At 46.7% G+C, this 14,874-nt stretch overlaps 1 protein-coding gene and 1 long non-coding RNA gene across 6 annotated transcripts in view; both read right to left on the bottom strand.

Annotated features, from left to right (window-relative positions):
* Positions 1-14,874, bottom strand: part of Rnf220 (ring finger protein 220) — a 219,281-nt gene that overhangs the window by 160,934 nt on the left and 43,473 nt on the right. The gene's annotated exons all lie outside the window — the stretch shown is intronic.
* LOC132653027 (uncharacterized) overlaps positions 1-14,874 on the bottom strand; it is a 40,506-nt gene that overhangs the window by 7,716 nt on the left and 17,916 nt on the right. The gene's annotated exons all lie outside the window — the stretch shown is intronic.

Below are 14,874 nucleotides of genomic sequence, written 5' to 3'. Positions count from 1 at the left end.
CACAACCACCCATACACACACACACACACACACACACACACACACACACACACCCATACACACACACACACACACACACCCATACACACACACACACACACACACACACCCATACACACACACACACACACACACCCATACACACACACACACACACACACACCCATACACACACACACACACACACACACACCAATAAGGAAAGAAATCCAGGTAAGTACCTAAATCAAGGTAGTAAAATTAGATCTTGATGTTTAATGTGATAACCAGATAGACAAGCTACCACTAATTAGAATAGAGAAGAGAAAGAAGAAGTGCTTTAGAAGGAAGGGGCGAGGGTTTCCAAACATACAGATGTATCTATATGTATCTATACATGCATACATACATATACGGAAGTGCATAGGCACATCACACGAGTGTGTGTACGTGAGTGTGCGCACACATGGCACATGGGTGGCGATCAGAGGACAGACTGTGGAAGTTGGTTCCCTCCTTCTACCATATAGGTCGTCAGGCTCAGTAGCTGGTGCCCACGGAGCCATCTCAACAGCCCAGAATGAGAGGTGTTTTTTTTTGGGGTGACTGGGTGGGTGGGGTAGGATCTATATGGGATGCTTACAGGATTTTCATCCATTTATTCAACAAACACTTAATGAACACTTCCTACATGCCCGATGGATTATATAGCAATCGGTTGGAGACACATTCCTGGAGCGATCCAAGCTGGGTAAAGACAATTATGGCGTGATAACAGAGACGTGGATAGGCTTGTTTGGGCAGAGGCGTAAGGAAGGCTGAAGACAGTCCCTCGAAATACAGAGTCCCTTGAAATAGCCGAGAGCCCTTGAAATATGCTAAAAACAATAAAAGAGAAACAAAAGTCAAAACTCAAGACTACAGTTTGGAAAGGAAGGGGCAGAGCACAGTGCTGGTAGCATTATAGAGAGGCCTGGTGAGGCAGCTGTAAAGCCAAAGTGTGAGGTGGCACCTGGCCTCAGGGGTGTGGTCCACACAGTACCCCCCTGGGGGGTTGGGTAGAAGCATGGAGCCAGCCACATTCCCTCAGGTGGGCTGCACCCAGCTGCACAGAGCTGAGGATGACTTGGCATGCAGCCCCCACACAATCATAAATTTACTTAAAACATGAAGTCTGCATTTTCTTCCTCCCTCCCTTCCTTCCTTCCTTCCTTCCTTCCTTCCTTCCTTCCTTCCTTCCCTCCCTCCCTCTCTCCTTCCTTCCTTCCCTCCTTCCCTCCCTCCTTCCCTTCTTCCCTCCTTCCCTCCTTCCCTCCCTCCCTCCCTCCCTCCTTCCTTCCTTCCTCTCAACCAGATTCCACAGCTCTCAAGCATAAACTTTGTGGGTGACAATGCTGCAATTTCAGAAGGCTGGACATGCCTGCCCACAGGCTTCCTGAATGCCTGCCGTGTCAGGAGAGGTTAGGTGGGAACTTGTCTAGAGATGTTTTGAAGTGAGAGGCAGGAAAGAAACAGGGCAGTGGCCAGAAGCGGGTCCAGGGTGCAGAGGGACAAAGAGAGGGGAGAGGAGGGGGGCTCGATGGCAGATGAGATTTTTGTTGTTTGTTTTAGGGAGCTGAGGACAGAACTGGGGGGGCAGGTGCTGGGCGAGTACTCTACCCTGACCTACATCCCCAGCCCAAGGATAGTGTTCTTAGTGATAAAGTTCGTGGTGGGGTCATGAGACTATATACAGCACTGGAGTGGCAATAATGGATTTAGAAATTAAAAGGCCAAGAAACTACCAATGTCAGGTATCGGATCATTCCACCCAGTAAATGAGGAGGGGCAGGACGCGTGCAGAGAGTCAGAAAGACAAATGACAGCAGACAGAAGGAGCAAGAGCCCCAGAGAAGGGGAAATTGTGTTTATCGGGTTTTTTCTTATCCTCCACCCATCCTTATCCTTTCTTTTTTTCTCCCAAATAAATAAGTGTGCATTTTGCCACCAGCCGTGTTGTAAGCACTCCAGAAATAATCGCTGCCTCCCGAAGAATGCGTCCCCCTAAAAGGCTCTCAACCTGGCATCTTCTAAACTGTACTTTGATATTCCCTTCCAAACATATTTATCTCCCATTGTTACCTGTCTCAGTGAACGGTCTCATCCTCTTCTCAGCTGTGAACGCCAAGAGCTTAAGCCCTTATCGCCCTGTTCTTTCCTCACTGCCGCTCTTGAGATCAAATCCGCCAAGCCCCGTCATTGGCAGCTCCCAAACACAGTCCACAGGTGTCCACACAGCTCCCCTCCGCGTCTGCGATCCAAACAGCCTCATCTCCTGCTGTCACATCCTCCCCCCTCCGTCCGGTGTGCATCTGCTCTCGCCTCTGCAGCCAGAGCAATGGGTTCAAAACCAGCACCTCCCCAAGAAAGACTCCTTCTCCACCATCCGCAGACCTTTAAGGGTTTCTTCATTGCTCTTATAGTAATGAATAGATTCTTTAAAAAAATACAGTTACTGTTATTATTTTTACTATTATTACTATTACTGTGTGTGTGCATCTTTGTGGAGTTGGTCACACCCTTTTACCTTTATGTGCATTCCACAGATTGAACTCCAGTCAGCAGATCTGTATAGCAAGCATCGGCTGCGCTATATTCCTGGTCTATGACAGCATTCTTTAAGGTCGGAGAACGCCTTAGCCTCATTGCACAGCAGACTTTCTTCATCATCATTCTTTCCTATCTGCTTCCCACCCAAGGTCCTTATCATGATCCTTGCCATATGCGGCTCTTTAAGAAAGAAGTTGAGGGGCTGGAGAGATGGCTCAACCGTTAAAAGCACTGTCTGCTCTTCCAGAGGTCCTGAGTTTGATTCCCAGCAATCACATGGTGGCTCACAACCATCTATAATGGGATCTGATGTCCTCTTTCTGGCACACAGGTGTACAAGCAGATAGATAAAGATAAATATATCTTTAAAAGAAAAAAAGAAGTTGAACATCACTTCAAAAGCAGAAAAAAAAAAATCCAGATAGAGCCATCGCTGCTGCATCTTCCTTGTCATCTAAATTCTTAGTCATCGTCACTGGTGCAACTCTTCTAAAATTCTTATTCAGTCACTTTGTTTGCTCGTTTGCTTGAGACAAGATCTCATGTTATTCACGCTGACCTTAAACTTCTGATCCTCCTGTCTCCACCTCCCAAGTGCTGGAATTACAGGCATGAGCCACCATGCAGTGCTGTGGATGAAACTGGCATGCTTCGCGCATGCCAGGCAAGCCCATTGCCAGCTGAGCCCAAGCCAGCCCACCAGTTACACATCCTTAGGTTCTCATGCATGATCTGCATAATCTTCCTTTATGGTGCCTGCCACCATTTTAATTTTACATTTGTCTGGAAAATGTTTGATTAATGTGTACAGCGGAGAGGATGGGGCTGTGCCCGACAACAGGGGAACTCCTTAAATATTGATTGATTGAAAGAATGGCATATTAATAAACTTACTCAATGTCATTAAGGGCAGATCTGGGACACCATCCCTAGAGAGAAGATAGGAGGTTTGAGAAATGAACTCCAGGTTCCTTTTCACTGAGGCTCTGTGGGGGAACGTCTCCTAGTCTCCTTCCCTGTTTAGCCTGTGCTGGGCTGCTGGGCCTTGTCAACATACCTCCACCAGCACCATAAAGTATTACAGACCATAAGGACTCAAATGAATTTGTATTTTCAGGTGCTAGGAACCTTTCCTTTATCAGATGGTTGAAAGAAGCCTTTATCAACTTGATACTTGGTCCATTTATTTTCTACTTGAACACATCTAATAATAGGATTCAATTCTCCTCCAAAAGAGTCCTTCTTTTAAAAAACATTTTAGGTAAAGCCAGGTACCAGTCCAGGGGTTGGGGGAATGGAGAGATGGCTCAGCAGTTAAGAGCACTGGCTGCTCTTCCCGAGGACCTGAGTTTGATTACAAATGCCCACACGGTGGTTCACAGCTATCCATAACTCCAGTGCTAAGGGAGCCGATGCCCTCTTCTAGCCTCTGTGGTTACCAGGGACACAACTCTGTGCATAGGCAGACATGCAGGAAAATGCCCATATATAAAATAGAAAAGAATTTTAAAAATTTAAGCCAGCCATGATGGCACATTCCTGTAATCACAGCACTTGAGAGACTGAGGCAGGAGGATCACCACAAGTTCACACAAGTTCTAGGCCAGCCAAAGCTATATTCTGAGACACTATCTCAAAAAGAAAAAGTGTGTGTGTGTGTGTGTGTGTGTGTGTGTGTGTGTGTGTGCTAAGTTCCTCCTTCATTACACTGGTTTGTATTTATCCTGAAAATAGTGCTTATATAGACCAGTCTTGAACTCACAGAGAAGCACCTGTCCCTGCTAAGGGCTGGGTTTAAAAAAGGGACCCACCGCATCTGGCTTATTATTCTACCTCTCAATTAAAAAAGGAAAACCGATTTATAAACTCTTTGTAGAGATTAAGGAAAACAATCCTTTGTCATTTATATTGCAAATGTCTTCTGGTTTGTTCCTGATTTTTTTATATTATTTGCTCCATCTAATCATTTTTTTTTAACTTAATGCACTAAGGAACAAAACTATACAATTCCATTCTGCAAAGAATGAAAAACTTTAAATACAAAAAGAATATAGAAGGAAAAAACAAATCTTCCTTTCACCCCTGCTCTCTGGCTCAATTCTCCCCAAAGCAAAAGTTATTAACTTTTTTTTTTTTTAAACTGTGTTTCTCGCTCCAGCTTGTTTAAAGGAATCATGATTCATATGGATTTACCATGCCCACCTGAAACTTTCTACCACTTCTGGACCTTTCCATTTTAGAGGAATTCAGAGTAAGACAGACTGTTGTGATCTGGCAAGAAAGAATATTTCGATGGAGTAACCCCATTTTCCACCGCGGTAGCGATGTAAACCTTCACCCATTTTTATCAGCCACACACCAGTGATTCGGGGCATTATGGCGAGTGTTGGTGTCTCAGGGAGCAAAGCTGCCTTCCAGGGTATACCGGGGGAGCAGAAAGAGTGCAGCTCCAATGCCATGCATACCTCAAGTAGAACGCCTTTGATTCTTTTCATATTAACTTACTGGACTTTAACTATGTGCCAGGAGGCAGGCGAGCCAAAGCTGAAACACTGCATGGCTCCTGCCGTCCCTAAGCTCTCCGTGCCTGGAGGAAGCCAGGCACCTAACACATATGCAGTAATATAAGGTAGATAACAATAATGATGACCGGCAGCTGATGAGATTATGATGACAGCTGGTGGCTCTCCGTGTGCTGAGCTGGGAAATGACAAGACCAGGACAAGAAGGGCAGTTAACAGACTGTAATGGCGTGTTGAGCAGGTGGCTCAGAGGCCAAGAAGAGTTGCGTGCTGGATGGAGCGAGGTGAAGTGAGTCAGCGGTTTGGGGGAGAACAGGGAAGGGTGGCTGCAGTGGGCTGAAAATATGGCTATGAGGAGGGTGAGGACAGTGGTGGGGCATACTGGATGACTGTCCATAAAACACCCTTCGTCCTCCTCCACATTCCCTGCCCACAGAGGTGTGCTTCCTCCTCAGAGTTAGGCAGAGTGCCACGTCTATGCCCTGACTTTGGGTTTGGCAGTGAACTGCTTCAACCACTGTCGTGTTGGAAGACATGATGCAAGAGCAGGTTTGGGATGCGGCTGCAAGCTGGCCTCGGCCACCTGGGCTCCTGCTGACTATCAGAGGAACACCACAGCACAGAGGACACATTGGGCCAAGGAGGAGCCACGTCACGTCTGAGTCCAGCCTAGGACAGCTGCATCGAAGGTGACCTGTACGTCTCTGCACTGAAGGAACAGACCCACAGCACCCAATGGCAATGGGTTTTGAGTAGGGTTCTTAATCCCACGCTGTGGACAACAGCACTGAACGGGTCTCTACCCTAAATACAGCCATGTCTTTCAGCTGTCCATTATGTGTCTCCTTTCTCCTTTCTGCCAGACTGCAATACCCCAGCTGGCAGGGTCTAGAAGGCTCAAAGAGCCAAAGACATTCTAGCTCTGTCCCTGGCCTGTGCTCAGAGTGACTTAGGAATCACAAATACAGTGGGTTCAAAGCAAGTATTTACTTGTTTTGAGACACAGTCTCACGGATCAAGAGTTGGCCTTGAACTTGTCATAGAGTTGAGATGACCTTGAACTTTTGAGTCTTCTAACTCTATCCCCCACCCTCTGGGATTACCATTTATTGTTGATTTCTTCTTTTTTAGAGAAAAAAAAAATTCAGCTTTAAAACTCTCTTTAGATACTACTACAAACTTTTAGGTTTATTGTAAAAATTGGGGAAATTTCTCCATCAAGTTTCTTTCACTTAAGAATTACAAGATTTCGGGCTCTTTTACTGGTTCATTAGTTTTCAAATACAATAGTTTTGCAATTAATTAATTAATTAATTTGTGCGGGTGTGTTATTGGGGAATTGAGCCTAGGTCCTCAGGCTCCACTGCATGCTATGTCCAGCCACTGGTTTATTGTTGATGGCTTAGGTACAGCTGCATAGTGTGTATTTCATGCCATCGCTGGTGATGTGAATATTTTGGAGATGTGTAAGATACATCACTGAACTTGATAATACATTTAACTGGCCATGGTGGTGTACACCTTTAGTTCCAGCACTCTGGGAGACAGAGGCAGGAGAGTTGCTGTGAGTTCAAGGCCAAGCTTGTCTACAAAGTCTAGAACAGCCAAGGCTACACAAAGAAACTCTGTCTTGGAAAAAACACAAAACAAAATGAAAGAAATAATATGTTTAATACGAGTAGTGGCACTACAAGTTTATGCTGAATAAACACAGAAATGCAAAGTGTCCTATTCCAGAGGACTCCCTTAAAAGAGAAAATAAAGCACACACTTACAAAGGTATATAGAGCGTGAGAAGTAGATGTCTCATACATGCAATGTTTCATTTTGACTGGACATCAGTGAGTGCCTGAATTTCCACTTACAGTTTCATGTATGTGATGACTGGGTTCTGGAATCCAGACTTCCGGCCTTGTGGTTTTAAGAGAGGGCTTTGCTATATAAAAGCCCACTCTGGCCTCCAAAATTCATAATCCTCCTGACTCAGTTTCCCAAGCGCTAAGATTACAGATGCAGCAAGCGTGTCTCATTAGATCCATAGATTTTAAACAATTATTTATTTACTTACTTACTTATTAATTTATTTGGTACATGAGTGTTTTGCCAGTATGCATGCTTGTGCCCAGTGCCCGTGGAGGTCAGAAGAGGGTGCTGAATTCCCTGGAACTGGAATTATGGACAGCTGCAAACCGCTGTGTTGGTGGTAGGACAAGTTCCGGTCTTCTGGAAGAGCAGTGGGTGTCCTTAACTGCTATGGGCCCATCCTGGCTGAACCAGCTGTTTCTCTAGCCTGGACTGGTAGGTTTTAGGCTTTGTTTCCCTTCCACTGTAGGACACCACAGGACTGGCGCATGCCTCCTGAGAAGCTTGGGCCATGAACCATGTGTCCCTGATACACACAGTTAACAGAACAGGCAGCTGTCCTGAGAACCGTAAGTACACCAGGGTAGACGCTGTCAGGTCTGTGCAGAAAACACTGTGAGCCCTAGGAATGGATCCCATTAAACAAGGTACATTCCCAACTCAGCATCCCGAGAACCGCATCCCTAGACACCTACAGCTTCTTCAAAGCCTCTCCAGAATGGGCAAGTATGAAATCAGGAAAAACAGTGGTCTTAATTTTGATCAAAGTATTTTATATTTTATGCATTTTTTTAAAGTGACCACGTAAAAATATCCCTAAACTGGATATTGTGAGTCACTCCCATAATCCTAACACTTGGGAAGCTGAGGCAGGAGGATTGCTTAAGGCCAGCCTGGGCTATAACAGAATTCCAAGCCAGCGTGGGCTACAAAGTGAGACTTTGAGCAAACAAGCAAACTCATAAAAATTGCTAAGGCCTGTCCCAAGGTCTTGAAAGGGCTCTATGCAGTGAGGGGCCTTAAATTTAAATCATTAGCGTCTTAACAGCCTACTTCTAGGCGGTTAAAATTTCCTGGTTTCGTCATTTTTCCTGGTTTAAGCACCATCAACAGAGCATGTTACCTGTTTGGGGTTTTCTTCCTACATAAGCAAATATTTGTTGATTACTGGCGAGGCCCCGGGTGCTAGGGAGACTGCTAAGCGATCGCAATCCCTGGCCTCTCGAGTTTACGCTTCAGCTAAAAGATACACATTAATCAAATTAAGAGCCGCACTTCAGAGGAATGTCACAGGAAGGTTTCTTTGGGGCTGTTCCCGCCGTACCCAAACCAAACCAATTGTCGAGATTCGCTCGCATGAGAGCGCAAGCTAGGCACGCAAGGAGCCCCAGGTGGGGAGTCCTCAGGAGCAGGGCCTTTGGCCTTTGGCTCTCCCAGGATGCTCTCGACTGTGCTCCCCATCCTCCCTATTGATTCCCCCTCTGGCTCGGAAGGCTGGAAAAGGCTGCCGTGCAGGGCCTCTTCCCCCAGGCAGGAGAACCGTGGCCTCCACAAGGGATATTGCTTGAGGGAGGCTGCAATAAGATCCTGAGGTAAGAAATAGTTCGGGCCACGTGGAGTCCCTCCGTGACCGGCACTGAGAGGGTGTTTTCCCGCCTCTCCTACCGCACTCGGTCAGCCTACTGACATACCTCATCCTCTTCTCTTCAGCCAGGCATCCCGAGAAGCTTGTCTACACTCATTTTCTCCACTTCTCACTTCCAATTTACTATCAATCTGTAGCTTCTCGCTTCTACCACTGAAACTGTGGACCCAAGTGTGACGGCAGCCGCTGCTGCTGCCCGGCCTCTGCCCCTGTCCTTCCTACTTCAGGTAAAAAGCTGTCAGTACCTGTACTCATTGGCCCCGAGGCTCCTCCAGCAGCCTCTTAGGCTTTGCTGATCAAGAAAATGTCGGTGGATCCATGCCTTCTATGACGAGCCCGCCACCGACGACCCGAAAGGACCGGTGTGGCACTGCCTGGGCCCCCTCGCCCGGTTGGAGGGGTAACTGTGAGGAGAGACGCTGTGCTGGCTCCCAGGTTTTGGATGTGATTACGCTGTAGGTGCCCACAGTGGTCTCTGGCCTGGCTCACGCACCAGCGCCTACCCTGCCTCTCCCTATTTCACCGCCCACCCTACCATATATCTGTGCCCTCCCTTCTTTCAAATAAACTAATCTTTGTGTCAGAGCCTCCAAGATCACCAATAACCTCTTATTAGTAAATCAGTCTACAGGAGGCACCAGTTCAGCCCCTCTCGGGGACAGCCACGGCCACGCCTTGACTCTTCTCTACCTTGTGGGCAACTGTAAAACCCTCCTTGTGGAAAGTCCCCGCTGGGCTCTGTGTCTTTTTCGGGTCCCGTTTCACCATCCCTTCTACAGTGCCAATGTCAGGTCAGCTGTTGTCTTTCCCATCCTACATGCCCCTCTGTGGGAACAGGACTTACTTGCATGGGATGAAACCCTACACATTTGTTGAAGATTCCCAAGTTTCTTGGGGGTACTGGTTAGGTTTAACTGTCAGCCTGAACTAACCTAGGGTCACCTGGGAAGAGAGCCTTTATGAAGAATTACCTAAATCATGTTGGCCTGTGGGCCTCCCTGTGGAAGGAACTGTCTTGATAGTTAACTGATGGAGGAAGCCCAAGAGTGGCAGTACCAATCCCTAGGTCCTGAGCAGTAGTAGCAAGGAGAAAGCCAGCTGAGAGCAAGCAAGTAAGCATGCACTCACTTTCTCTACCCTTGACTGTGCTTCGAGTTTCTGCCTCAACTTCTCTGAAAAAAAAAAAAAAAAAAAAAAAGGACTATCACCTGGAATTGTAAGACGAATAAACCTTTCCTCCCCTCAACTGCTTTTTATCAGGGTATTTTTATCACAGCCACAGAAAAATGGAACTAGAACGCCAGGTTTCAGATAAACACTTGCACACGGAACGCACAAAGCCACTTGTGTTCAGTATATGGAGTGTTTTGGGGGTTTGTCAGCTGGGTTCCGGGTGAGGATGAGCATGTAAGGAAATGGAAGATAAAAGCAAGGGAGCAGTTTAGGGGTAGGCCTTCAGGTACAGGTTTGACGGAGAGGGAAGCAGTTCTAGAAGGCCGAGAGGGTGAGAAGTCGATAAAATCCTCAGAGTGTCAGTAGAGCACAGTGACCCCCACACTAACATTTTAAAGAAAGAATTTGAGAGAAAAAAAATTGAACACCTAAATAATCAGCACGAGGAAAGGCAGAACCTCCTTAAACTTCCCTTTAGGCTTATTGTACAGGCTGGTATTATTTTTATATTAAGTTACATAAGAGAACATTCTCCCTTTTGATGCTCAGGGAGATTAAAGATCTGGTGTGGGCTTGGGAGTCGACGAGATTAAAGCATCGCTGCAATAGGAGCGAGGGAGTGCGAAGCCGCAAGGACAGAGGTGCCATCCGAGAGCAGATGCTCTCCTAACCCACCTCATCTGTACTGACGTCCCAGGCTACCTGAAACTTCTCGTTCTCACTGTAACCCTGACTGGCGAGTGGCCACAGCACCAGGATGCTCATGGCTGCTGGGCCACGCTCCTGTACAACCACCCACACTTACAAGTTGAGTGTCAGTCATCGTGATCGGTCCAAAATCTGTGTATTTCCACAGCGACAGTGTGCTTACACAGTTTACTGTGTAAACCGCCGACCAGTGCAAAAGGGGAAGAAACTGTCATTTCCAAGAACGCTCCTCAAACGCTTTGAGAGAGCTCAGTAAAGGTAACTCCTGCAAGGTGCTGCTGGATCCAGTATGGGTGGGACACAGGCAAAACAGCACATTACACGTGCGCATTACACGTCAGGCTCTACCCTCGACTCCTTACACACGCGTGTCTAATTGATCTTCTCCAAAATGCTCCGATGTGGATATGGGAAGGACAGAGGTACGGAGAAGCTGCGAACCTTGCCCACACCAGGAAAACGGTGCACTCAGAATCCAACACCAGGTATTGCCTGAGAGACAGTGCCCCTTACTGTTTTATGGGCGTGCCTGAGAATGCATTAACGATGGAGTTGACAGTGACGTTACCCTGCAAGAATACTGACATTTTTTTCTGGGTGCACGTGTGCCTGTCTGTGGAGGTCTGAGGTTGATGCTGAGTGTCTTCCTTCATCTCTCCCCATCTTACTTCCTCCTTCAGTCCTTACTCTCTGAGATAGGCCCTCACTGGACCTGAAGCTCACTGACTGGGCTAGGATGGTTGGCCAGTGAGCTTCAGGAGTCCACCCCTGCTCTGCGTTTATAGATGCACAGTCCACTTAGCTTTTGACGTGGGTACTAGGACTCTGGACACAGACCCTCATGCCTATGTGGCTCCGCCCATGGAGCCATCTCCCCGGCCTCAGGTTTCTCTTTTTATTTTAAAGAAGCTGAAGCTGAACTCCATACACAATCCAATATGTGCTTGTTCGAGAGTGAAGGATTCCACTCTTAAGGAAAGGCCCTGGTCCATTACCCAAAGATTAGCAAGTGGCCATGTACAGATTCTAAGCCAGGGTGAAATGTTCGGAGGAGATGTATAGTGCTCTTTATGATTTCCTGCTTTAACGGATAGACTAACCAACCCAGAACAATGCTGGCTGAGTAAGACTCGCTGCCTAACAACCTGTGAATCTACCTTCCACTCCAACACCCCGGCAGGAGGAAACCCAAAATTACAGGTAGGATGCTGCCTGCTTTCACAGCCTCACGGCAAAGGAGACAGTCCCTATTGTTCCTATTTCTAGACATTTGACAGTTGTTATTTTCCACGAATTTGCCTTTTTTTTTTTTTTCAGGTAGCCCGAGCCAGCCTCAGATGTACTCTGTGATCCTCCCACTTCTACCCGCTCTCCCCAAGGCTGGGGTAACGGGTGTGTACCACCACACCTTGTGTATGAGGTGGGGGGAAGGAGCCCAGGGTCTCTAGCTCGAAGCACAAGCACTTTACCAATTAAGCCACAACCCTGGCCCCACACTGTGCATTTCTGCATGTGTCATAGTCTTTGCCTGAATTGTTCTTTATTCCTTCCTCAAACTAGAGAATTCTAACTCAAATTTTTTTTTCTTCATTCATTCATTAGGAAATGTTTCTAGGCACCTACATATGTGAATAATGGATACAGCACACACACACACACACATCTATACATGTATGGACACATGCATGTTTGTGTGCATGTGTACACACACACACACACACACACACACACACGTGGTCACATGTCCTTTCTGAAATGTTATGATAAAATATTCCTTCACAGCATTTTAGCATTTTACTATTTTATGTTGTGTTTGTTTCTTCAGTGTTGGTGGTGAGAGGAAGGGTGATGTGAGAGTGTATACCCCTTGCTGGGAAAGGCAAAGGTCACTGAAAGGCATTGAAGGATCCTGTGAATCTAGCCTGTAGAAGAGAGCTTGCTTGGAACCAAGCAGGTAGGGCCGAGAGCCAGTGGGGCGGGGTTGGGATGGAAAAGGAATAGCAAGAACCAAGATGCTGAGGGCAAGGGAGGGAGGAGATTTGAGAAGGCCAAAGATCAATGAAGGGCCGCAGAGAATCCTTTCCAGTGTGGAGGAGGCTGACACAGGACGAGGCCAAGGAGGAAAGGTAGCCAGATCTCCATAGCTTCACAGGCCATGAGAAGAAAGCCTTCATCCTTACTGGGAAAGCAGGGAAGCCCTGAGTAGAGAGCCGACTTCAGATACTGTGATTCAAAACAAAGCCCTTCTCAGTGGCCAGGGAGTAAAGTGCTCCCACACAGGCATGAGGACCTGATTGCCAGCACCTAAGTTAAAAAAAAAAAAAAAAAAAAAAAAAAAAAAAAAACAGGCGTGGTGATGTGTGCTTGTGACCTTTGCTCTGGGTAAGGAGACATGGCTGGGACTTGCTGGCTGGCCAGCCTCAGGCCTATGAGACCCCAAAAATACCTCAAAAATATCCAACCAACAAAACCTCAGGGGGAACGGCTCCTGGGGCATGACACCCCAAGTTGACCTCTGGCTTCTACATCTATGCACAGGCACCTGTGAACACGCACACAGGCACACACATACCCCTTTCCCACTGTCCTTTAGCATGGAAAGACACTCCTTCCCTTCACCCTCCTCCAGACCAGATTTTTCTCCCCATACACGTTACCTCGACAGTGCACCTTTATCATGTCACTTATCGCATGCTGCTTCCTTCCCTAGCTACTAGCTTTCTAGCTCTGTGTATGAGAAAAGGGCTGGAGTCTCAGTTGATGCAGTGTCACAGCTGTGTCCAGAACCCCGGTCTTCTGAAGGGAGGAGGCTCTGTCCCACCATGTCTCCTGCGTGTGTGCCTACCCTTCCTCAGCTGAGGAGCCTCAGGCACTGCACTCTCTCTGAGCCCATGCCTCCAGAGGCTAATGCCATTGTCTTGACTTGGAGTCCCCAAAGGCCTTTATCTGTTCTTTCCTCTTCAAGGCCCCAGAACCTGCCTCCAAGTCAAGAAAAAGTTTGGAAATAAGTCACTCTAAGACTACTTTCGCTAGCGTGACAAGGGCCCAAGCTGGGCAAATTCCATCTCTGGACCCACTACAAAGTCTAGATTCTTGGTAACATTCCTTCCTCAGCTCTTGCCTAGGATGTCTTGCCATAAACCCAGGTGCCAGAGCTGGAGAGCTCTTAGCTCATTCTTGCCTTCTCTGGATTCCACACATCATCCAAAACAAGTGCAGTCTGATACGCAGTTATAAATACCCTTTTCTGAGTAGTTGGTCCTCAACCCCAGTTGCCAGCTGGCCCTACTCACCCAGCCATCAAATTAGCTTCGAGGGTCTTTCCCATCCCAACCTTCTCATCTTTCCATGGTGCTCTCAATATCTCTAGTTCACCCACTTGCAGCTCTAACAAATGTCTATTTTTGTTGCCTCCTGACAAAACTATCAAGTGCCTAGATTAATTGAAGGAAAGTTTCCTTCCTTTGACTGAACCATGAGCCTCAGGAGTCCAGCAGCAAGGGTCTAGGAATTCCTGAGATGTTTTTTTCCTCGGAGTTCACAAGGCAAAAGCCATTCTGATTTTGACAGTACTGGGGTGTCTTGACTTCTCTATTTTAATTTTCTCACAAGTGTACCATGGAGTTTTCCAGAAGCCAGTGGAATACTGTGTGATAAGGTCATTGTTTTTACATCTAAGAAATATGTTTGTATTTTTAAATGTTACCATTTTACCTTCTAATATCATAGATAATTTACATCAGCAAAGCTCTGTGTGGATCCTGAGCAATCTCTAAGGGGACATACATTTGTGTTTTTTGTTTGTTTGTTTGTTTGTTTTGTTTTTTAGTTTTTCAAGACAGGGTTTCTCTATGTAGGCTTGCCCGTCCTGGACTCACTTTGTAGACCAGGCTGGCCTCGAGCTCACAGAAATTCTCCTGCCTCTGCTTCCCCCCAGTTCTGGCATTACAGGTGTGCACCACTGTGCCCAGCTGAGAACACAATTTTAAGAGCCCAAAAGTTATTTGAGATCTGAAGTACAGAGTACTAAGTACTGAGATAAGAATGCGTCGCCTGAATAACAAGGACAGTTGCTATTGCATGAATGTTTGCCCCCAAAGTTTTCCTCAATGGCAATTTTTTTTTGTTATGTTGGGATAGGGAAGGATGTGCCTTGGTGTGAGGGTGGAGGTCAGAGGTCAACCTGTAGGAGCCAGCCTTCTCCTTCCACCACAGGGCTTCTGAAAATTGAACTCAGGTCCTCAGAATTGGCACAAAGTGCCATGACCCATTGATCCATCTCTGTGTTTTCTTCATAAATTACCTCAAATGTTCTGTTACAGCAACAGAAAATGAACTAATACAATAGAACAAACTAAGAAAGTGTCAGCCTAATTAAGAGCATAAACACACATA

The sequence above is a fragment of the Meriones unguiculatus genome, chromosome 3, assembly GCF_030254825.1.
Source record: "Meriones unguiculatus strain TT.TT164.6M chromosome 3, Bangor_MerUng_6.1, whole genome shotgun sequence".
Taxonomy (NCBI): Eukaryota; Metazoa; Chordata; class Mammalia; order Rodentia; family Muridae; genus Meriones; species Meriones unguiculatus.
Note: the sequence above shows the minus strand (reverse complement) of the source record. Positions and strands in the feature narration are given on the sequence as shown.